This window comes from Oncorhynchus nerka, linkage group LG16, assembly GCF_034236695.1.
Source record: "Oncorhynchus nerka isolate Pitt River linkage group LG16, Oner_Uvic_2.0, whole genome shotgun sequence".
Taxonomy (NCBI): Eukaryota; Metazoa; Chordata; class Actinopteri; order Salmoniformes; family Salmonidae; genus Oncorhynchus; species Oncorhynchus nerka.
In genome coordinates, this window is record NC_088411.1 from 41575277 (window position 1) to 41601560 (window position 26284).

The 26284-nt window shown below is 43.7% G+C and overlaps 1 pseudogene; it reads right to left on the reverse strand.

Annotated features, from left to right (window-relative positions):
* Positions 1-236: 236 nt before the first annotated feature.
* Positions 237-25928, reverse strand: LOC115120298 (annexin A4-like; annotated as a pseudogene).
* Positions 25929-26284: the final 356 nt, after the last annotated feature.

Consider the following 26284-nt stretch of genomic DNA (forward strand, 5'->3'; position numbering starts at 1 on the left):
TTATTGACTACGTCCGTTTTAGCTCGCTCGTTAAATGTCTTCATCGAAATGACGGGTTTCCTCCTATCCGCTCATCTGTCCCTTATGCCATAATCAGTAGAAAGTAGAAACCACATTTCTTTAAGCAAGCAAGCCCCCTCCCCTCAGGGCACTTGAAAGCGCAAACAGACTAGCACTCAGGCTATGATAATCAATGTTATGAAGCACAACAATCTCATTATCGAAACAGAAAATCATTGCCAGTCAAAATATTTTATTTTGACAGGAAGGACACCATTATAAGCCTGTGGGTGAACATTACAACAACCAAATGATTGTAAACGTTAGTTACTACATGATAACGGCAGCCTTTGGGCCATTGTGATAAGTTACAAATGTGGTATTAGCATATATTTATATCATTTTCCAATTACAATGCCTCAGTGGATCCATTGTGTTCAAACTGCCGTTTACTGGCATGAAATTATACTATACAGTATGTGTGCTGGCTATACAGTATATACCTATGCAATGAATAAATCCTGAAACAATATTGACAACAAATAATTAAATTTTTAAGTATTGGCAAATAGTTGTACAACGACTCTACATTGAATATTTATTAGAAATAGCAGTGAAAGATGAAATGAAAAAACAGAAATATTGACTTGCATGGAACTAAACAGCCTTCAAAACAGATGGTAAAACATGGAAAGAGTTGCATGCCATAGTGGCTTTGGGTCTGCAGCGTAAAATAAGGCAACATTGTGTTTATATCTAGGAAACAAGCAATGGAAAATGGCCGACATTATTAGAAGGTGTCAATGAGAAGAAACACCAGCGTTGTGTGGTGATATTTAATTATCATTGGCTTTCATTCGAAATGAAACAAGTTGCTAATTTGCATAGAATATAGCAGTCAGCAATATAAAGCTATAAAACCAACTTTTTTTTATTTTTATATCTTAAGTATCTAAATATCCTAAAATATTTGCACGTATTGACACAAACCCAGAAATATTCATATACATTTAGTATTTGGCAGTTAGCTAATATAATAATTTGTCAATTATAGTACTGCATTGTTTTTAAATGTCATTATCCTGATCGTATGAAATATGATTACACATATCACGATAAAATAAAAACCTTTGAAAATGAATCAAGACTATATAATAACAATAACGTATTGCATATGCAGCAAATAAAGTCATTATCCTACATACATCACCCAGCACATTATGGAGCGAGACACAAATTTGGCAAAAAAAACTACATACATCACAGGTTGATATAGGATCCTGTCTGTTACATTCTCATGGACTACTACACTTATAGAATTAAAATGAGTAGAACGGCCATAGCACTTATGATTCTATGGTTCTCATTCTGATTCTATGGTTCTCATTCTGATTCTATGGTTCTCATTCTGATTCTATGGTTCTCATTCTGATTCTATGGTTCTCATTCTATGGCGTCACTGTCCTGATTGATATATGGGATTCTTTCATATCTCTCTAATCACTTCCTCCACACAGCTTCAGCAGCAGCTTCTGGTAGTCCCCAGAGGTATCACCCTATCAGATGAAAAAGTTTTTAAAAATTTAAAAGCACATACAAGTAACAGCATGTTAAAAACAGACTCATTTTCCATCAGACAAACCAAGAAATTAACATCATTTACTTGTGAATTATTATTCAATAATTGACATAATTTTGGCAGCAATCTACCTCCATAGCATAAAAGCAGGGGATTGATTCCAACAATAGAATTTTAGCATAGTGATTATTTGTGTCAGGTACATACAGAGATGGCGGTGTACAGTGATTTCCCGTAGGTCTTCTGGTATGCCTGTCTGATGTCCAGCATGTCTACCTCGGAGCGAGTCACCATGACCCGAATCAGAGTCCTGTCCTTGGTCCCAGCCCCCTAGGGACAACACATAGCACAGACTGGTTAGTCATCAGTAAGTGCTAAGCATGAAACATGGCTTGTGGTTGCCGTCACTTTGGTGTCTAAATGTGTGTGTGTGTGTGTCAAAATACAATATGTCTAAAACACTATAGTGCTAGAAACTACAGGACATGTCTCAGGGCTACACTTAAACATGGTTAGACATTTCCATCAGCGGAGTCAGAGTGTGTGGAGTGCGTAGGGTAAGAGTGTCCGCGGTCAGAGTGTGTGGAGTGCGTAGGGTAAGAGTGTCCGCGGTCAGAGTGTGTGGAGTGCGTAGGGTAAGAGTGTCCGCGTCAGAGTGTGGAGTGCGTAGGGTAAGAGTGTCCGCGGTCAGAGTGTGTGGAGTGCGTAGGGTAAGAGTGTCCGCGGTCAGAGTGTGTGTGGAGTGCGTAGGGTAAGAGTGTCCGCGTCAGAGTAAGAGCACAGTGTGTGGAGTGCGTAGGGTAAGAGTGTCCGCGTCAGAGTGTCAGAGTGTGTGGCGTAGGGTAAGAGTGTCCGCGTCAGAGTAAGAGCACAGTCAGAGTGTGTGGAGTGCGTAGGGTAAGAGTGTCCGCACAGTCAGAGTGTGTGGAGTGCGTAGGGTAAGAGTGTCCGCGGTCAGAGTGTGTGGAGTGCGTAGGGTAAGAGTGTCCGCGGTCAGAGTAAGAGCACAGTCAGAGTGTGTGGAGTGCGTAGGGTAAGAGTGTCCGCGTCAGAGTAAGAGCACAGTCAGAGTGTGTGGAGTGCCTCTCTGCAAAGTATTCAGGAGTGTTCCTGATGCATTTCACTGGAACATAACAAGACAAGGCTTTAGCTCATGGAGAAGAAACAGGACTAACCTTACTAAATCGCGTCAGAGTCACAAAGAGCACAGTCAGAGAGTGTGGATCCTGGGCAAAAGTAGTGGATAAGAAAGGGTGCCATTTGGGATGCAGACATTGTCATATCAAACCACAAATCAGATCCTCAAATCACCTGGATGCAAATCAGGGTCAAAGAGTGTCTAAACATTCAGAGTGTGGATCTCAGGGTAAGAGTGAACTTTCATAAGTCACACAGAGTGACACAGACACTGTGCTCTCCTTGGAGTGACCGTGGGGTAAGAGCGCCCGCTTGGTCACAGCTGGTTATTCAGATCCCAAAAGTGATAGTTACACTAATAAGTGTCCTTGCAGTGACCACAGTCAGAGTGTCCTTGCAGTGACCAGCTGGTTATTAGACACTGCCTCTCCTTGCAGTCAGAGTAACCAGCACAGTCAGTGACCAGCTGTTATTAGACACTGTGCTCTCCTTGCAGTGACCAGCTGGTTATTACTGTTTCTTCCTTACCGCCATGGACTTGTGAAGCCTCTCTGCAAAGTATTCAGGAGTGTTCCTGATGCATTTCACTGGAACATAACAAGACAAGGCTTTAGCTCATGGAGAAGAAACAGGACTAACCTTACTAAATCGGTTGAGTCACAAATGCCGCCCCGTTCCCTGTATAGAGCCCTATGGATCCTAGGCAAAAGTAGTGCACTTGATAAGAAATGGGGTGCCATTTGGGATGCAGACATTGTCATATCAAACCAATTCAAATCAGATCCTCAAATCACCTGATTCAAATCAGATCCTCAAATCACCTGATTATAAACATTCAACAGCTATGGGATCTCAGATCCCAAAAGTGATAGTTACTAACTTTAGGCAGGGTAATCGGTTAATCACATAAATAAAGCTAATTAAATATGTTTGTAGACAATAGTGTTGAGATTACAGTTCTCTCCTTGCAGTGACCAGCTGGTTATTACAGACACTGTGCTCTCCTTGCAGTGACCAGCTGGTTATTACAGACACTGTGCTCTCCTTGCAGTGACCAGCTGGTTATTACAGACACTGTGCTCTCCTTGCAGTGACCAGCTGGTTATTAGACACTGTGCTCTCCTTGCAGTGACCAGCTGGTTATTAGACACTGTGCTCTCCTTGCAGTGACCAGCTGGTTATTCAGGTAACACAGTATGATAACCTACCTGCAGTGACTCAGGTAACACAGTATGATAAACTACCTGCTCTCCTTGCAGTGACCAGCTGGTTATTACTGAACTTACCCACAGCCACCATGCCATCCTCCACGTTTCCAGACATCTCCCTGCCGATGCTCTTCGCAATGTCTCTACCACTCATCTGCTGGTACTCATTGAACACTAGCAGAAACAAGAACCATAGGGCAGGGGTTGTTATAACCTCGTCATAAGGTTGTTATAACATGCTAACGAAACCACAGGCAATGTTGTTATAACCACATGGTAAGGTTATAACTATAGGCAGTATTATAACCACAGGTAAAGGTATGATAACCTATGCTCTCAGGTAACACATGATTATACCTGCTCTCACTATAGGCAGGGGTTGATTACCTACCTGCTCTCAGGTATACTAACAGTATGATTACCTACCTGCTCTCAGGTACACAGTTATAACCTATAGCTCTCAGGTAACACAGTTATAACCTACTGCTCTCAGGTAACACAGTATGATAACCTACACATGCTCTCAGGTAACACAGTATGGTTATAACTATAGGTAACAGGGTTGTTATAACCACAGGTGGTATGATAACTACCTGCTCTCAGGTAACACAGTAATGATTACTATTATAGGCAGGGTTGTTATAAACACGTAATATAGGTTATAATACACTAATGAGCCATAGGCAGGGTTGTTATAACCACATGGTGAGGTTATAACTACAGTATGTTATAACCTACCTGCTCTATCAGGTTATAACACAGTTATAATTATAGGCAGGGCTCTTATAAACACGTAATATGAGGTTATAATACCTATGCCATCAGGTAACAGGGTTGTTATAACCTACATGCTTCATAACACAGTTATGTCTTCGGTTAATCACATAAATAAAGCTAATTAAATATGTTTGTAGAAATAGTGTTGAGATAATATAGACATATACTGTACTGTCATAACATTATACTAGTATAAGGAACTACAACCCTTTGAGAGAAACAGAACTGACTTGGTAATATAAACACAGTGCAGTATGATTACCTACCTGCTCTCAGGTAACACAGTATGATAACCTACCTGCTCTCAGGTAACACAGTATGATTTACCTACCTGCTCTCAGGTAACACAGTATGATAACCTACCTGCTCTCAGGTAACACAGTATGATAACCTACCTGCTCTCAGGTAACACAGTATGATAACCTACCTGCTCTCAGGTAACACAGTATGATAACCTACCTGCTCTCAGGTAACACAGTATGATAACCTACCTGCTCTCAGGTAACACAGTATGATAACCTACCTGCTCTCAGGTAACACAGTATGATAACCTACCTGCTCTCAGGTAACACAGTATGATAACCTACCTGCTCTCAGGTAACACAGTATGATTACCTACCTGCTCTCAGGTAACACAGTATGATAACCTACCTGCTCTCAGGTAACACAGTATGATAACCTACCTGCTCTCAGGTAACACAGTATGATAACCTACCTGCTCTCAGGTAACACAGTATGATAACCTACCTGCTCTCAGGTAACACAGTATGATAACCTACCTGCTCTCAGGTAACACAGTATGATAACCTACCTGCTCTCAGGTAACACAGTATGATTACTACTGGAACTGTGGGAGCAAATATAACACATAGACAAATGCATAAGATGTATAGGATAGCTGGACATACCAAGGCCAGAGGGATATACAAAGGAGGAGGTCAGTCAAATGACTTAACTGATGACCAATAGACATAGTTCGCATATTTTTAGGACGTAGAGATGCAGAAGGAATGACAGAGAAGACACATAGTCTGTTGCTCTGAGATAAAGACACACATACAAAATAGCATATTGAGCTAAGTGCAGAGCCAAAGCATAGGGCTGTAAAATAGAGGAATGTATAGTATTTTTAGTATAGCTGGACACGCTAGAAACTGAGGAGACACATAGTCTGCTGATCCTAGATAATACACAAACAAAAGAATGCATTTAGCTAAGTGCAGGAACAAAGCAAGGGTCTTGTCATCATTATAATCTGATGGAAAGCAGGTATGGGCGTTATTGAGCTGAACAAGCAGGATGCACGGATTGGAATGTAACTTAATTTGCATGTGGGATGGGCTCATATGCAATATGTGGATAAATACTGGAGCCAGGGCTCTGGAAAAGGTGTGTGTTCCGCGGAGCACTCCGGCTTGCTATACTCTTGTATTAAAAGTCTATAATTGAATTCAAAGTTCTTGATTGTGTCATATTTGAACTGATTTTCTACCACAGAACACAGTATGATTACTACTGGAACACAGTATGATAACCTACCTGCTCTCAGGTAACACAGTATGCTTACCTACCTGCTCTCAGGTAACACAGTATGATAACCTACCTGCTCTCAGGTAACACAGTATGCTTACCTACCTGCTCTCAGGTAACACAGTATGCTTACCTACCTGCTCTCAGGTAACACAGTATGATAACCTACCTGCTCTCAGGTAACACAGTATGATAACCTACCTGCTCTCAGGTAACACAGTATGCTTACCTACCTGCTCTCAGGTAACACACTATGATTACTACTGGAACACAGTATGATTACCTACCTGCTCTCAGGTGGGGTCTGCTCCTGGAACACAGTATGGCGTTGAACTGGGACTCATCCGTCCCCACTTTGTTCTCCCCGGCAGCATACAGTTTCTAACACACAACATAAAATGATCAGTTTCTAACACAAAGATAAAAGATCATAGATAATGCCCACTTTCCTGTTATCCTACACCCTACGGGGTATATAAACAGTATTGTGGCATCAGATACATCTTTAAAACAGTAACATTTCTATGATATTACCAGAACAAGAAACAGTGTTCACCTGAGCATCCTGTTTGGCCATGTTGATGTCCACTTGTTCCCTTTCGTCTCGATTTCCCTACAAACAGGAAGTGAAGAATTGGTTTACAACAAAAAGGATTGGATGAGTCTCAAATAAAACCCTATATAGTGCACTACGTTTGACCAGAGCCTTGGGATGAGTCTCATAACACCCTATATAGTGCACTACGTTTGACCAGAGCCTTGGGATGAGTCTCATAACACCCTATATAGAGCACTACGTTTGACCAGAGCCTTGGGATGAGTCTCATAACACCCTATATAGTGCACTACGTTTGACCAGAGCCTTGGGACGAGTCTCAATTAACACCCTATATAGTGCACTACGTTTGACCAGAGCCTTGGGACGAGTCTCTAATAACACCCTATATAGTGCACTACGTTTGACCAGAGCCTTGGGACAAGTCTCTAATAACACCCTATATAGTGCACTACGTTTGACCAGAGCCTTGGGACGAGTCTCTAATAACACCCTATATAGTGCACTACGTTTGACCAGAGCCTTGGGATGCAGATTATATTATTCCGTGAGGGGGGGGGGGTATTCTGGATGCAGATTATATTATTCCGTGGGGGGGGGGGGGGGGTATTCTGGAAAACCCTTCCAAATGATTAACAGCAGAGTACTGGTATCTTGGAAGGAATTTGAGGCAAGGAAACTGTAAACTTATCCTCCCCAATTGGTGTAATTTCTTCCATAAAACTCTAAATGGTATCTTTATAGTAGTTCTTACTTCCTGACTCAAGAGTGTACGTCTCAATTGGCACCCTATTCCCGGGGTCCATAGGGCTCTGGTCAAAAGTAGTGCACTATGTAGGGAATAGGTTGCCATTTGGGACGTATTCTCAGAAAGGAAGTGGCTACAGTAGATGTTTATCTTGAGGGCGATAGCAGTTTAATACAAGTATTTCAGAATTGTTAACGATACTTAAAGGATAATAATATTTGCAGCCAACAGATATCCAATGGAAATTGCAAGAGCACCAACTATGTTGAGTACTGGGGAAGGTGCCCTAATTAAAATCAGCTTTAGCCTTCACTTTCAAAGCTCAATGATAACGATTAATAACATATCAAATCAACATATTAAAAACCATTAACACATCAACAGTTACCTGACAGAGGGAGACGAGGAGTCTACGGAAGTGTCCTGATGTGTCATTAATGATGGCATCCTCCAGTTTCTTACCATACTCTGAAACACAGCATTTACATGATACCCTGAATGAACCAACATTTCAACCCTACCCTGAATGAACCAACATTTGAGCCCTACCCTGAATGAACCAACATTTGAGCCCTACCCTGAATGAACCAACATTTCAACCCTACCCTGAATGAACCAACATTTGAGCCCTACCCTGAATGAACCAACATTTGAGCCCTACCCTGAATGAACCAACATTTGAGCCCTACCCTGAATGAACCAACATTTGAGCCCTACCCTGAATGAACCAACATTTGAGCCCTACCCTGAATGAACCAACATTTGAGCCCTACCCTGAAACAAACTGCATTTCAGCCCTACCCTGAAACAAACTGCATTTCAGCCCTACCCTGAAAAAAACTGCATTTCAGCCCTACCCTGAAACACAAAGCATTTCAGCCCTACCCTGAAACACAAAGCATTTCAGCCCTACCCTGAAACACAAAGCATTTCAGCCCTACCCTGAAACAAACTGCATTTCAGCCCTACCCTGAAACAAACTGCATTTCAGCCATACCCTGAAACAAACTGCATTTCAGCCCTACCCTGAAACAAACTGCATTTCAGCCCTACCCTGAAACAAACTGCATTTCAGCCCTACCGTGAAACACAAAGCATTTCAGCCCTACCCTGAAACAAACTGCATTTCAGCCCTACCCTGAAACACTGAAACAAACTGCATTTCAGCCCTACCCTGAAACACAAAGCATTTCAGCCCTACCCTGAAACAAACTGCATTTGAGCCCTACCCTGAATGAACCAACATTTGAGCCCTACCCTGAATGAACCAACATTTGAGCCCTACCCTGAATGAACCAACATTTGAGCCTGAATGAACCAACATTTACCCTGAATGAACCAACATTTTTGAAGAACCAACATTTGAGCCCTACCCTGAATGAACCAACATTTGAGCCCTACCCTGAATGAACCAACATTTGAGCCCTACCCTGAATGAACCAACATTTGAGCCCTACCCTGAATGAACCAACATTTGAGCCCTACCCTGAATGAACCAACATTTGAGCCCTACCCTGAATGAACCAACATTTCAGCCCTACCCTGAAACAAACTGCATTTCAGCCCTACCCTGAAACAAACTGCATTTCAGCCCTACCCTGAAACACAAAGCATTTCAGCCCTACCCTGAAACACAAAGCATTTCAGCCCTACCCTGAAACACAAAGCATTTCAGCCCTACCCTGAAACACAAAGCATTTCAGCCCTACCCTGAAACAAACTGCATTTCAGCCCTACCCTGAAACAAACTGCATTTCAGCCCTACCCTGAAACACAAAGCATTTCAGCCCTACCCTGAAACAAACTGCATTTCAGCCCTACCCTGAAACAAACTGCATTTCAGCCCTACCCTGAAACAAACTGCATTTCAGCCCTACCGTGAAACACAAAGCATTTCAGCCCTACCCTGAAACAAACTGCATTTCAGCCCTACCCTGAAACACAAAGCATTTCAGCCCTACCGTGAAACACAAAGCATTTCAGCCCTACCCTGAAACAAACTGCATTTCAACCCTACCCTGAAACAAATGAACCTGAAACAAACTGCATTTCAGCCCTACCCTGAATGAACACAAAGCATTTCAGCCCTACCCTGAATGAACCAACATTTCAGCCCTACCCTGAATGAACCAACATTTCAGCCCTACCCTGAATGAACCAACATTTCAACCCTACCCTGAATGAACCAACATTTTGAGCCCTACCCTGAAACCTGAATGAACCAACATTTGAGCCCTACCCTGAATGAACCAACATTTGAGCCCTACCCTGAATGAACCAACATTTGAGCCCTACCCTGAATGAACCAACATTTGAGCCCTACCCTGAATGAACCAACATTTGAGCCCTACCCTGAATGAACCAACATTTCAGCCCTACCCTGAATGAACCAACATTTCAGCCCTACCCTGAAACAAACTGCATTTCAACCCTACCCTGAAACAAACCAACATTTCAGCCCTACCCTGAAACAAACAACATTTCAGCCCTACCCTGAAAACAAACTGCATTTCAGCCCTACCCTGAAAACACAAAGCATTTCAGCCCTACCCTGAAAACAAACATTTCAGCCCTACCCTGAATGAACACAAACATTTCAGCCCTACCCTGAAAACAAAGCATTTCAGCCCTACCCTGAAACAAACTGCATTTCAGCCCTACCCTGAAACAAACTGCATTTCAGCCCTACCCTGAAACACAAAGCATTTCAGCCCTACCCTGAAACAAACTGCATTTCAGCCCTACCCTGAAACAAACTGCATTTCAGCCCTACCCTGAAACAAACTGCATTTCAGCCCTACCGTGAAACACAAAGCATTTCAGCCCTACCCTGAAACAAACTGCATTTCAGCCCTACCCTGAAACAAACTGCATTTCAGCCCTACCCTGAAACACAAAGCATTTCAGCCCTACCCTGAAACACAAAGCATTTCAGCCCTACCCTGAAACAAACTGCATTTCAGCCCTACCCTGAAACAAACTGCATTTCAGCCCTAGCCTGAAACACAAAGCATTTCAGCCCTACCCTGAAACAAACTGCATTTCAGCCCTACCCTGAAACACAAAGCATTTCAGCCCTACCCTGAAACACAAAGCATTTCAGCCCTACCCTGAAACACAAAGCATTTCAGCCCTACCCTGAAACAAACTGCATTTCAGCCCTACCCTGAAACACAAATCATTTCAGCCCTACCCTGAAACAAACTGCATTTCAGCCCTACCCTGAAACAAACTGCATTTCAGCCCTACCCTGAAACAAACTGCATTTCAGCCCTACCCTGAAACAAACTGCATTTCAGCCCTACCGTGAAACACAAAGCATTTCAGCCCTACCCTGAAACAAACTGCATTTCAGCCCTACCCTGAAACACAAAGCATTTCAGCCCTACCCTGAAACACAAAGCATTTCAGCCCTACCCTGAAACAAACTGTATTTCAGCCCTACCCTGAATGAACCAACATTTCAACCCTACCCTGAATGAACCAACATTTGAGCCCTACCCTGAATGAACCAACATTTGAGCCCTACCCTGAATGAACCAACATTTGAGCCCTACCCTGAATGAACCAACATTTCAGCCCTACCCTGAATGAACCAACATTTCAACCCTACCCTGAATGAACCAACATTTGAGCCCTACCCTGAATGAACCAACATTTGAGCCCTACCCTGAATGAACCAACATTTGAGCCCTACCCTGAATGAACCAACATTTGAGCCCTACCCTGAATGAACCAACATTTGAGCCCTACCCTGAATGAACCAACATTTGAGCCCTACCCTGAATGAACCAACATTTCAGCCCTACCCTGAATGAACCAACATTTCAGCCCTACCCTGAAACAAACTGCATTTCAGCCCTACCCTGAAACAAACTGCATTTCAGCCCTACCCTGAAACAAACTGCATTTCAGCCCTACCCTGAAACAAACTGCATTTCAGCCCTACCCTGAAACACAAAGCATTTCAGCCCTACCCTGAAACACAAAGCATTTCAGCCCTACCCTGAAACAAACTGCATTTCAGCCCTACCCTGAAACAAACTGCATTTCAGCCCTACCCTGAAACACAAAGCATTTCAGCCCTACCCTGAAACACAAAGCATTTCAGCCCTACCCTGAAACAAACTGCATTTCAGCCCTACCCTGAAACAAACTGCATTTCAGCCCTACCGTGAAACACAAAGCATTTCAGCCCTACCCTGAAACAAACTGCATTTCAGCCCTACCCTGAAACACAAAGCATTTCAGCCCTACCCTGAAACACAAAGCAACTACCCTGCATTTCAGCCCTACCCTGAAACAAACTGCATTTCAGCCCTACCCTGAAACACAAAGCATTTCAGCCCTACCCTGAAACACAAATCATTTCAGCCCTACCCTGAAACACAACTGCATTTCAGCCCTACCCTGAAACACAACTCATTTCAGCCCTACCCTGAAACAAACTGCATTTCAGCCCTACCCTGAAACACAAATCATTTCAGCCCTACCCTGAAACACAAATCATTTCAGCCCTACCCTGAAACACAAATCATTTCAGCCCTACCCTGAAACAAACTGCATTTCAGCCCTACCCTGAAACACAAAGCATTTCAGCCCTACCCTGAAACACAAATCATTTCAGCCCTACCCTGAAACACAAAGCATTTCAGCCCTACCCTGAAACACAAAGCATTTCAGCCCTACCCTGAAACACAAAGCATTTCAGCCCTACCCTGAAACACAAAGCATTTCAGATCATCATAAAAGTAAATGTGTCTTGCTGCCTTCCCAACACACAACCCGGTCAAGATGTATCAACATAGCTATGACACATTTACTTGTATGACGAACTGGCAATGCTTTGCGTCTCACGAGTATCAATTGAAAATGCTGTGTGTTTCAGAATATGGATGAAATACTGTGCGTTTCGGGAGTAGGCCAGACACTTACCGTTTTTGTAAATTTGATTAATTTCTCTGATTTCTGCATTGGAGCGAGACGATAGGATCTCAATCAGACAGGCTTCATCAGTACCGGCACCCTGTCCAGAGAACAAAAACAGGTTATACATGTTACACATGGGGCGGCGGGGTAGCCTAGTGGTTAGAGTGGAGGGGCGGCAGGGTAGCCTAGTGGTTAGAGTGGCGGGACGGCAGGGTAGCCTAGTGGTTAGAGTGGAGGGGTGGCAGGGTAGCCTAGTGGTTAGAGTGGAGGGGCGGCAGGGTAGCCTAGTGGTTAGAGTGGAGGGGCGGCAGGGTAGCCTAGTGGTTAGAGTGGAGGGGCGGCAGGGTAGCCTAGTGGTTAGAGTGGAGGGGCGGCAGGGTAGCCTAGTGGTTAGAGTGGAGGGGCGGCAGGGTAGCCTAGTGGTTAGAGTGGAGGGACGGCAGGGTAGCCTAGTGGTTAGAGTGTTGGACTAGTAACCGAAAGGTTGCAAGTTCAAATCCCCGAGCTGACAAGGTACAAGTCTGTCGTTCTGTCCCTGAACAGGCAGTTAACCCACTGTTCCCAGGCCGTCATTGAAAATAAGAATTTGTTCTTAACTGACTTGCCTGGTTAAATAAACACATATACATGTTACAAGTAAAAACATTTACTAAAATCGAATGACTACGAATCATCTTGAAGATAAGAACATTTATTGTTCAAGTACACAACGATCAAAAGCAACATGTTCTTCAGTAACTACGGCTATATTGTACAATGTATGATGAGCAATGAACAAATCACGCCTCCAACATGTCTGACTTTTGTGTTAAAAAAAAAAAAATGGAGCTTTTCTTTCTGTTCCTTACTGAGATGACTCACTAAAAGAGACCCCCAAGAAAAGGTGCTATAAAGACAATCTGGGTTGTGTTCAGTAGGAAGAAAACCTAATAAAATGTAAAAAGTCCTAAGTGGGGCGGTTACGATCAGAACTTGTCCAATAATATAAGAACTTCTACCCCCCCCCCGGTGTAGAGAAGAATGAATAAAAGCCCAACGAACCACTATGGCTTCTTTGAGTTGAGATGTATCAAACCTGGCTGGCGTCTGCAACATGGCAATAGCCAGCTTCTCAAAGTTCCCAGTCAGCTCAGACTTTAGATCGTGGAATAAATCCTGTGAAATAGAAGATTGCGTAAGAGGTCTCACTCAAGATACAGTGTGTGTATATGTGCCCTAAAAATGTCCCTTTATAGTGCACTGCTTTTAACCAGAGCCTTGAGCAAGGCACTTCCACAACAACTGCTCCACGGCGCCCAGTGTGGCAGTCCACTGCTATATCCTGAACACATAAATATATACAATACCGTTCAATTTTTTGGGGGGTCACTTAGAAATGTCCTCGTTTTTGAAAGAAAAGCAAACATTTTTGTCCATTAAAATAACATCAAATTGATCAGAAATACAGTGTAGACATTGTTAATGTGGTAAATGACTATTGTAGCTGGAAACGGCAGATTTTGAATGGAATATCTACATCGGTGAACAGAGGCCCATTATCAGCAACCATCACTCCTGTGTTCCAATGGCACGTTGTGTTAGCTAATCCAAGTTTATCATTTTAAAATGCTAATTGATCTTTAGAAAACCATTTTGAAATTATGTTAGCACAGCTGAAAACTATTGTTCTGATTAAAGAAGAAATAAAACTGGCCTTCTTTAGACTAGTTGAGTATCTGGAGAATTAGCATTTTGGGTTCAATTGCAAGCTCAAAATGTCCAGAAACAAAGAACTTTCTTCTGAAACTCATCAGTCTATTCTTGTTCTGAGAAATTAAGACTATTCCATACAAGAAACTGCCAAGAAACTGAAGATCTCGTACAATGCTGTGTACTACTCCCTTCACAGAACAGCACAAACTGGCTCAAACCAGAATAGAAAGAGGAGTGAGAGGCCCCGGTGCACAACTGAGCAAGAGGACAAGTACATTAGAGTGTCTAGTTTGAAAAACAGACACCTCACAAGTCCTCAACTGGCAGCTTCATTAAATTGTACCAGTCTCAACGTCAACAGTGAAGAGGCGACTCCGGGATGCTGGCCTTCTAGGCAGAGTTCCTCTGTCCAGTCTCAACGTCAACAGTGAAGAGGCGACTCCGGGATGCTGGCCTTCTAGGCAGAGTTCCTCTGTCCAGTCTCAACGTCAACAGTGAAGAGGCGACTCCGGGATGCTGTCCTTCTAGGCAGAGTTCCTCTGTCCAGTCTCAACGTCAACAGTGAAGAGGCGACTCCGGGATGCTGTCCTTCTAGGCAGAGTTCCTCTGTCCAGTCTCAACGTCAACAGTGAAGAGGCGACTCCGGGATGCTGGTCTTCTAGACAGAGTTCCTCTGTCCAGTCTCAACGTCAACAGTGAAGAGGCGACTCCGGGATGCTGTCCTTCTAGGCAGAGTTCCTCTGTCCAGTCTCAACGTCAACAGTGAAGAGGCGACTCCGGGATGCTGGTCTTCTAGACAGAGTTCCTCTGTCCAGTCTCAACGTCAACAGTGAAGAGGCGACTCCGGGATGCTGTCCTTCTAGGCAGAGTTCCTCTGTCCAGTCTCAACGTCAACAGTGAAGAGGCGACTCCGGGATGCTGGCCTTCTAGGCAGAGTTCCTCTGTCCAGTCTCAACGTCAACAGTGAAGAGGCGACTCCCGGGATGCTGTCCTTCTAGGCAGAGTTCCTCTGTCCAGTCTCAACGTCAACAGTGAAGAGGCGACTCCGGGATGCTGGCCTTCTAGGCAGAGTTCCTCTGTCCAGTCTCAACGTCAACAGTGAAGAGGTGACTCCGGGATGCTGGTCTTCTAGGCAGAGTTCCTCTGTCCAGTCTCAACGTCAACAGTGAAGAGGCGACTCCGGGATGCTGGCCTTCTAGGCAGAGTTGCAAAGAAAAAGCCGGATCTCAGACTGGCCAATAAAAATAAAATATTAAGATGGGTAAAAGAACACAGACACTGGACAGAGGAACTCAGCCTAGAAGGCCAGCATCCCGGAGTCTCTTCTTCACTGTTGACGTTGAGACTGGACAGAAGAACTCTGCCTAGAAGGCCAGCATCCCGGAGTCGCCTCTTCACTGTTGACGTTGAGACTGGTGTTTTGCGTGTACTATGTAGATATTCTCATTACAAATCATCAGTTCCCAGCTACAATAGTCATTTACAACATTAACAATGTCTACACTGTATTGCTGATCAATTTGATGTTATTTTAAATGGACAACCCCAAAGGTTTGAACGGTAGTGTATGTATGTCTTTCAGAGGGGTTAGGATAAAGCGGAATTTCTTTTGTCCAATTGGATGAATAATAAAGTGGTCTTTATCTGGTGTTTGTTGAACTCCAACAATACAGGAAACCACACAAGGTCATTACTGTAGTGTAAACCTCACCTTCCCATAAGTGGTTTTGTAGGCTGCTACCATTGGAACCCTCTGCTTGTTTGAGCGGCTCCCGAGAATCTCAATTATAGCTGCCTCATCCGTGCCTGTTGAAAATACATCTATTAATATTATTGTTACCAGTTTAATTGAGAGTAAATTGAATGTGTATCACTAAATAATATGTTCTTAAATTGTAGAATATTCTACACATACAAATCTAGCCATAGAAAGTTTTTAAAATTTTTATAGAAGATTTACAGAATCGAATAAAATAACTTTTTTTTTTTCCAGAAGGAAAAACGTGTTATTAGATTTGTACTAAATCTCATTAACTCCTAAGTATATATATACATGATATAAGTGAATGTGTGTCATGATGAAGTACTGACCAAAGCCCTTCATGGCCTTGCGGAGGACTTCCACATCCCTCAGAGGGTCAGCGCCTGGATAGTCCTTAATAACACCCCTATAGCCTCTCTAATGACAAATACAAGCAAATACTGACACTGAAGAATAGAAATACTGAAACTGAAGAATAGAAATACTGAAACAAGGAAACACTTTGTAAAGTATATTAGGAAATAAAAAAACCTATGTACATAAATGTAACACTGAGTAATTGGTTGAGGATTTCACGTTAAAGACAACAACATATAGAGATTCTCACGTTGATGGCAGGTGAATAAGGAGTAGCAGGAACACCACCTCCATATCCTGGCATGGAAGGGTTGGTGGCTGGGGCACCACCAGGGTAGCCAGGCATGGGCTGCTGTCCTGGGGCAGGACCGCCCGGGTACCCCTGGGGTTGACCTGGGGCAGGACCGCCTGGGTACCCCTGGGGTTGACCTGGGGCAGGACAGCCTGGGTACCCCTGGGACTGACCTGGGGCAGGACAGCCTGGGTACCCCTGGGGCATACCTCCACCTGGCTGGAGGAAAAGGGGAGCTGATTAGCTGGGATCACGTTACTGACTCTGGCATTGTGCACAGATGCCCCATTGTGCCCTATTCCCGACATAGTGCACTACTTTAGACCAGAGGAGTGAGCATGCAGGTACTAGGGACAGAGGAGTGAGCATGCAGGTACTAGGGATAGAGGAGTGAGCATGCAGGTACTAGGGATAGAGGAGTGAGCATGCAGGTACTAGGGATAGAGGAGTGAGCATGCAGGTACTAGGGATAGAGGAGTGAGCATGCAGGTACTAGGGATAGAGGAGTGAGCATGCAGGTACTAGGGATAGAGGAGTGAGCATGCAGGTACTAGGGACAGAGGAGTGAGCATGCAGGTACTAGGGACAGAGGAGTGAGCATGCAGGTACTAGGGACAGAGGAGTGAGCATGAAGGTACTAGGGACAGAGGAGTGAGCATGAAGGTACTAGGGATAGAGGAGTGAGGTACTAGGGATAGAGGAGTGAGGTACTAGGGATAGAGGAGTGAGGTACTAGGGATAGAGGAGTGAGCATGAAGGTACTAGGGATAGAGGAGTGAGCATGAAGGTACTAGGGATAGAGGAGTGAGGTACTAGGGATAGAAGAGTGAGCATGAAGGTACTAGGGATAGAGGAGTGAGCATGCAGGTACTAGGGATAGAGGAGTGAGGTACTAGGGATAGAGGAGTGAGGTACTAGGGATAGAGGAGTGAGGTACTAGGGATAGAGGAGTGAGGTACTAGGGATAGAGGAGTGAGCAGGCAGGTACTAGGGATAGAGGAGTGAGCAGGCAGGTACTAGGGATAGAGGAGTGAGGTACTAGGGATAGAGGAGTGACCAGTGAGGTACTAGGGATAGAGGAGTGAGCATGAAGGTACTAGGGATAGAGGAGTGAGCATGCAGGTACTAGGGATAGAGAGGAGTGAGCATGCAGGTACTAGGGATAGAGAGGAGTGAGCATGAAGGTACTAGGGATAGAGGAGTGAGCATGAAGGTACTAGGGATAGAGGAGTGAGCATGAAGGTACTAGGGATAGAGGAGTGAGCATGAAGGTACTAGGGATAGAGGAGTGAGGTACTAGGGATAGAGGAGTGGGCATGCAGGTACTAGGGATAGAGGAGTGAGCATGAAGGTACTAGGGATAGAGGAGTGAGCATGAAGGTACTAGGGATAGAGGAGTGAGCATGCAGGTACTAGGGATAGAGGAGTGAGCATGAAGGTACTAGGGATAGAGGAGTGAGGTACTAGGGATAGAGGAGTGAGCATGAAGGTACTAGGGATAGAGGAGTGAGCATGAAGGTACTAGGGATAGAGGAGTGAGCAGGCAGGTACTAGGGATAGAGCAGTGAGGTACTAGGGATAGAGAAAAACTGCAAACTTAATTATTATTATTATTTTTTAATTTTAAGAATACGGTGCCATTTGAGACGGATAACAGACAGTTACAGGGAGTGGAGATGACGTGGTAGATGGAGCCAGCTGTTTTAGAGGCTGTCAGTATGTTGGTAATGAATAGCTTGGTGTAAGATAATAAGTTATATTTACCATTCCACCAGCAGGGGCTCCACCCCAACCACCTGGAGAACAAACACAGCGAGTGGAGCATCTTTTATTAGGTTTTAATACAAAAAAACACAGGATAACTTCAAATATGGATCGTTTATCCAGTTCGGTGCTTTTTGGAGAACATTTTGATTTGAACATTCTATAATAAAAAGCACATGTTCAACTTAATGAGAGAAAAAAAATTAACATTTTCCCATCTGAAGAGATTCAATTATATAAAAATAAAAAAATACTATAGTAAATGCCAGATAAATTAACAGGGTTGAACGCAACTTAAATAAGCCATAAATCCAATTGAGACGAGGGGGAATGGAATATTCGTGTGTGCAACAGGGAGTGGCAATCGAATGCAAACTTCACATGTGGAGGCGTTCAAACACTTCTAGCCTGTCTATCTATGGATAACGGGTTTGACGTGTTTTGCTGAAGCCGCTCAGTTTTTCCACCACAAAACACCAGAAAATGACCAAAAATAGAAGAACCAGATCGATCACCTGCTTTTACGCTAGGATTTGACTATTAGATGTTCAATGTTTGTTTTGAAAAAAAATAGTTAAAAAAAAAAAAAAAAGTTTTTTGTTGTTGTACCATATTAACACGAGTCCAGTTCAAGTAACAGGTTTGACCTTAAAGTAAAGGACAGACGTAAAATGATTCACAAATAAATAAATAATCATCTTCAGAAATGAAGAAATAAAAAATAAAATAACTAGGGCTTTACAATGATGGTGAAACTTATTAAAGAGAAAATGTTACGGTCAAAATCTCTCTAGAAATCAAGAGGGACACGTCAAAATGAAAATTGCACACTACGTAACATATGTGCACCTCTCTCTCTCTCTCTCTCTCTCTCCCTCCCCCCTTTGAGTGCATCTTGCTAGCTGTCACTCAAATGATTAGGGGTTGAAGCTCATTGGTTGAACTCTAATTGCTAGGGGGCTGGCCCACGTGAGGGAAAAATGTAGGGAAAATAGCGCAGTACTGATTTCCAGAAAAACAAAGGATTTTGTGGCCAATTGAGGTAAAACAATAATTCTGCTCATACGATTATGCATGCCTCAACACTGAGTAACCTCCAGAGCACTGAGTTACCTCCAGAGCACCGAGTAACCTCCAGAGCACTGAGTAACCGCCACAGTTCCAGAGCACCGAGTAACCTCCAGAGCACCGAGTAACCTCCAGAGCACCGAGTTACCTCCAGAGCACCGAGTAACCTCCAGAGCACTGAGTTACCTCCAGAGCACCGAGTAACCTCCAGAGCACTGAGTAACCGCCACAGTTCCAGAGCACTGAGTAACCTCCAGAGCACCGAGTAAACTCCAGAGCACCGAGTTACCTCCAGAGCACCGAGTAACCTCCAGAGCACTGAGTTACCTCCAGAGCACCGAATAACCTCCAGAGCACCGAGTTACCTCCAGAGCACCGAGTAACCTCCAGAGCACCGAGTAACCTCCAGAGCACCGAGTAACCTCCAGAGCACTGAGTAACCGCCACAGTTCCAGAGCACCGAGTAACCTCCAGAGCACCGAGTAACCTCCAGAGCACCGAGTTACCTCCAGAGCACCGAGTTACCTCCAGAGCACCGAGTAACCTCCAGAGCACCGAGTAACCGCCACAGTTCCAGAGCACCGAGTAACCGCCACAGTTCCAGAGCACCGAGTAACCGCCACAGTCCCAGAGCACCGAGTAACCGCCACAGTTCCAGAGCACCGAGTAACCGCCACAGTTCCAGAGCACCGAGTAACCGCCACAGTTCCAGAGCACCGAGTAACCGCCACAGTTCCAGAGCACCGAGTAACCGCCACAGTTCCAGAGCACCGAGTAACCGCCACAGTTCCAGAGCACCGAGTAACCGCCACAGTTCCAGAGCACCGAGTAACCGCCACAGTTCCAGAGCACCGAGTAACCGCCACAGTTCCAGAGCACCGAGTAACCGCCACAGTTCCAGAGCACCCCACCTCTTTAAGGAATACCTAGGATAGGATAAAGTAATCCCTCTCACCCCCCCTCCCCCTGAAAAGATTTAGATGCACTACTGTTCCACTGGAGGTCATAAGGTGAATGCACCAATTTGTAAGTCGCTCTGGATAAGAGCGTCTGCTAAATGACTTAAATGTAAAAATGTAAATGTAACCGCCACAGTTCCAGAGCACCGAGTAACCGCCACAGTTCCAGAGCACCGAGTAACCGCCACAGTTCCAGAGCACCGAGTAACCGCCACAGTTCCAGAGCACTGAGTAACCGCCACAGTTCCAGAGCACATCTTTAAAAGGCACGTCATTTAACAGGTGTTTAAAATTCAATATGGGTGCAAAATGTTGTATTTAAAATATCAGGGACACGAACGGCACTCTCTTCATAGAACAACACATACTGGACATTTTAATTTTAAAATGTATCCAAAACCAGTGTGTGTCAAGGTCACAGACCAGGGTCTCATCTCAGATTTCCTGTATACTAAAAAAAACAACAAGCACACATTTGCACGACCATGAAAGCAAATAGCAATAGCCTTAGAGTTGAGATGTGCCGGTATTACTTAAAGGAATCTTTGGAATGGGGTCCTTATCTAGGTAATCGGGTAATCCAAAAATGCAATATATTAGAAATACCCTTACCTTGTGCTGGAGGCATGGAAGGATAGCCTCCGGCCTGGGAGGGAAGCCTCCCCCCTGAGGGAAACCTCCACCTGGTTGAGGGTAACCACCAGCCTGCTGGGAAGGATAGCCCCCGGCTTGGGGCGGGTAGCCCCCAGCCTGAGGCGGGTAGCCCCCAGCCTGAGGCGGGTAGCCCCCAGCCTGTGGTGGGTAGCCTCCAGCCTGTGGTGGGTAGCCCCCAGCCTGTGGTGGGTAGCCTCCAGCTTGGGGGGGATATGCACCTGGTTGTGGGGGGTAGCCACCTGTCTGGGTAGGGTAGCCACCGGATGTAGGGTAACCAGGATAACTCATCTTTGGGACTTGGAAGAAAGAAAGCATTAAAAGTTAAGGACTGCAACGGTTTTTCACACTCAACAGCATCCCGTGTGTATCAAGAATGGTCCACCACCCAAAGGACATCCAGACAACTTGACACAACTGTGGGAAGCATTGGAGTCAACATGGGCCAGCATCCCTGTGGAAAACTTTCAACACCTTGTAGAGTTCATGACCAGACGAATTGAGGCTATTTTGAGGGCAAACGGGGGTGCAACTAATGTTTTGTACACTCAGTGTGTGTGTGTGTGTGTGTGTACACACAGTGTACAAATAACATATAGGGCCGGTTTCCCAGACACAGATTGAGCCTAGTCCTGTAGACTCTCCATTAAAGGTGCTTTTTAGTGCTCTTATGGGTAAAAATAAAGACATTTAACTCCTGCTCTTATAGGTAAAAATAAAGACATTTAACTCCTGCTCTTATGGTAAAAATAAAGACATTTAACTCCTGCTCTTATGGTAAAAATAAAGACATTTAACTCCTGCTCTTATGGTAAAAATAAAGACATTTAACTCCTGCTCTTATGGTAAAAATAAAGACATTTAACTCCTGCTCTTATGGTAAAAATAAAGACATTTAACTCCTGCTCTTATGGTAAAAATAAAGACATTTAACTCCTGCTCTTATGGTAAAAATAAAGACATTTAACTCCTGCTCTTATGGTAAAAATAAAGACATTTAACTCCTGCTCTTATAGGTAAAAATAAAGACATTTAACTCCTGCTCTTATAGGTAAAAATAAAGACATTTAACTCCTGCTCTTATAGGTAAAAATAAAGACATTTAACTCCTGCTCTTATGGTAAAAATAAAGACATTTAACTCCTGCTCTTATGGTAAAAATAAAAGCTATGCATGAAGCCTTGAGTCATAACAAGTGTCATAATTGTCATGTTTTGGTCATTGATCTACACAAAATATTCCATCATGTCAAAGTGGAAAGAAAATTCTACAAATTAACATTTAACAACTAAAATATAGTTGGTATTCACCCCCTTCTTTGAGGCAAGAATACATTAGTTCAGATGTAAGATTTGGCTTAACAAACGACAAAGTTATATGGACTCACTGGGTGTGAAATAGTAATAATGATGAATGCCTACCACTTCCTCTGTCCCCCATATATACATATTTCTGTTCCCTCAGTCAAGTAGTGCATTTCTTTTTTTAAATTTGACCCCCCTTTCTCCCCAATTTCGTGGTATCCAATTGTTAGTAGTTACTATTTTGTCTCATCGCTACAACTCCCGTACGGGCTCGGGAGAGAGGAAGGTCGAAAGCCATGCGTCCTCCGAAAGACAACCCAACCAAGCCGCACTGCTTCTTAACACAGCGCGCATCCAACCCGGAAGCCGGCAGCACCAATGTGTCAGAGGAAACACTGTGCACCTATTCACCTGGTTAGCGTGCACTGCGCCCGGCCCGCCACAGGAGTCACTGGTACGCGATGAGACAAGGATATGCCTACCGGCCAAACCCTCCCTAACCCGGACGACGCTAGGCCAATTATGCATCGCCCCACGAACCTCCTGGTCGCGGCCGGCTGTGACAGAGCCTGGGCGCGAACCCAGAGTCTCTGGTGGCACAGCCCTAGACCACTGCCCCACCCGGGAGGCAAGTAGTGCATTTCAAACACCATGTTGTGCTGCTGCCATGTTGTGTTGCTACCATGTGTTGTCATGTTGTGTTGCTACCATGCTGTGTTGTCATGTTGTGTTGCTACCATGCTGTGTTGTCATGTTGTGTTGCTACCATGTGTTGTCATGTTGTGTTGCTACCATGCTGTGTTGTCATGTTGTGTTGCTACCATGCTGTGTTGTCATGCGTTGCTGCCGTGTTATGTTGTCATGTTGTGTTGCTACCATGTGTTGTCATGTTGTGTTGCTACCATGCTGTGTTGTCATGTGTTGCTACCATGTGTTGTCATGTTGTGTTGCTACCATGCTGTGTTGTCATGTTGTGTTGCTACCATGCTGTGTTGTCATGTTGTGTTGCTACCATGCTGTGTTGTCATGCGTTGCTGCCGTGCTGTGTTGTCATGTTGTGTTGCTACCATGTTGTGTTGCTACCATGTGTTGTCATGTTGTGTTGCTTCCATGCTGTGTTGTCATGTTGTGTTGCTACCATGCTGTGTTGTCATGTTGTGTTGCTACCATGCTGTGTTGTCATGTTGTGTTGCTACCATGCTGTGTTGTCATGTTGTGTTGCTACCATGTTGTGTTGCTACCATGTGTTGTCATGTTGTGTTGCTACCATGTGTTGTCATGTTGTGTTGCTACCATGTGTTGTCATGTTGTGTTGCTACCATGTGTTGTCATGTTGTGTTGCTACCATGTGTTGCTACCATGTTGTGTTGCTACCATGTGTTGTCATGTTGTGTTGCTACCATGTTGTGTTGCTACCATGTGTTGTCATGTTGTGTTGCTACCATGTGTTGTCATGTTGTGTTGTGTTGCTACCATGCTGTGTTGTCATGCGTTGCTGCCGTGCTATGTTGTGGTCTTAAGTCTCTCTTTATGTACTGTTGTGTTGTCTATCTTGTTGTGGTGTGTGTTTTGTCCTATATTTTTATTTATTTAATTCATTTGTATTTTTAATCCCAGCCCCCGTCCCCGCAGGAGGCCTTTTGGTAGGCCGTCATTGTAAATAAGAATTTGTTCTTAACTGACTTGCCTAGTTAAATAAAGGTTTAAATAAAAATGACAATAATAACAAATCACACATTGAATATCTCTTTAAGCATGGTCAAGTTAATAATGATGTTGCGGATGATGTATTAAACCACCCAGATGCATCAAAGATGCAGGCGTCCTTCTGAACTGAGCTGCAGGACAGGAAGGAAACTGCTCAGGGATTTCACCATGAGGCCATTGGTCATTGTAAAACAGCTACAGAGTTCAATGTCTGTGATGGGAGAAAACTGAGGATGGATCAACATCGTAGTGACTCCACAAAAAATGAACCTAAATGACAGAGTAAAAAGAAGAAGAAAAATATACAGAAGAAAAATATTCCAAAACACATTTTTTCCCTCCTTTGGTGTGTGTGCTTTATTGCATTTATATTTGGGATATCGCTTTTCAAAAGTAAAAGTTAAATGGCCGGAGGACGTCTTTAACATAATGTTAAAACCTACTCTGAGCTGAGACACTCCTTGGACTGGTTAACCCAGACTGAGCAATTTAACAAGTAACATCCTACAGCACGCCCTCTCGCATCGTCACACATTCCAGCATCTCCATGGAATCTACCCTAAACATCGATTTATCGGAATAAACAGACCAGTACAGCCTAAAGCAAAGATTAAAGGTGCCGTTGCCCTGCTCTGTCATCGACTGACATATTTCTACAACATATGGGGCGTGTTCCTCTGCCCAGGCGTTGCTGATGCCTGACATATTTTACAACGCCTAGATTGGTATTTTACATACCATCTAACCACATTATACGTTAAAACAGTCTGTCGATGACATGGCACACAACAATTGGTTGACGCAAGCAACATCTGAGCAGGGTAACGCAACTACGACATGGTTATGGTGCTTTCACGACAACTGGGAACTTTCGGAGAAAAAAAACGGAAGGAAAGTCAGAGCTCTAGAAATATGCCCAAGTTTTGAATCCCCCCCACCCCAGAGTTCCCAGTTGTTTGAACACACTGAAGTGGGATATTTCCCGAGTTCCCAGTTGTGTTGAACGTGGCATCTGCTAATACCTAAAAATACCTATCCAGGCAGTTGTAAGATCTGTCAGGGTTCAGCAACGCCCCATTAGGACACTCATTGCTCCAGAACTAGTTTCGAACACAAGAAATTGATCCGTCAATAGGCTCATTTGATTTGAACGCTACAAAAGAACACCACAACGCTAGTAATTTCCTACTCCAGTAAAACAACGTAATTAAGGCTACATTATAAGTGCTACAATGTAACCTTCCAGCCAACCAGAATCGGTGGACTCACATGTTTCGTGTGTCCCTTTCACTGCTGAAAAAACATGAATAATAATATAATAATATATATATATATATACTAGGCTACACTGAAGCTGTTACATAATATTACAATCTAGCCTTCCAAGATGTCACATTGTAGCTAATTACACATCCTTGAATTTGAGACAAAATGGCAGTTTGAGATTAAAGTACTTTAGAACGTACTTAAAATCTGGTCGATCTGCCATTAATGCCATTAATGCAGGATAGTAATAATAAGAAAACTATTGTAGACTACTAAATTATAACAATTAAACAGTGACCAATAATAACTAAACCCAGGATCGTTCACAAATAAGAGCGATTTTAAATGGCGATTGTTAGATGTTGTAACGAGATGCGGATATGCGAACGGCTTCGGATACGCTATATAAATAAAGACGTTCAGAAGCTTAAACCTGCACACAATTCTAGGACATGTCGAGTTGGCTTAGATCTGTATAAAACCTAACATTGAAGAATTATAACCCTTTTCAAAGCAAAATAACTTGTGTCTTACTTGTTTCTGACGCTCGGGAATGTTGAAGGGAAGCGATTGAATCAGGAAGAGTTTAAAGATGGTTGCGCAGTGTAGTTGTGGGTGGGTTCTGTTCCTGATTTCAGCCTTGTTTCCACCAGAGGTTTCCACTGTGTTGGCAACAACCTTTGCATAGAACAAACAGTCAAGTCATTCGCTTTGAGTCAAATACAACAACAACAAGAAATGCTTTGAAAGGTTTATAGTCTAATCACAGTCTAGACATGAATCTGTATATAGTCTTCATTTTAATGTATGCCTATAGATGCCTTATGTTTCAGTGTTTTGAAATGTAAATTAATAAGTAGGCCTTGTAGTACAGAAATTGTCAGACACAGTTAGGTCTAATGACCTATGAATTGCATGTATTTTATTTGGGGATTTATAGAAACAAATATGGATATGTCGGTTCACACAGTGACTTAGATAGGTTAATTTAGAAGTAG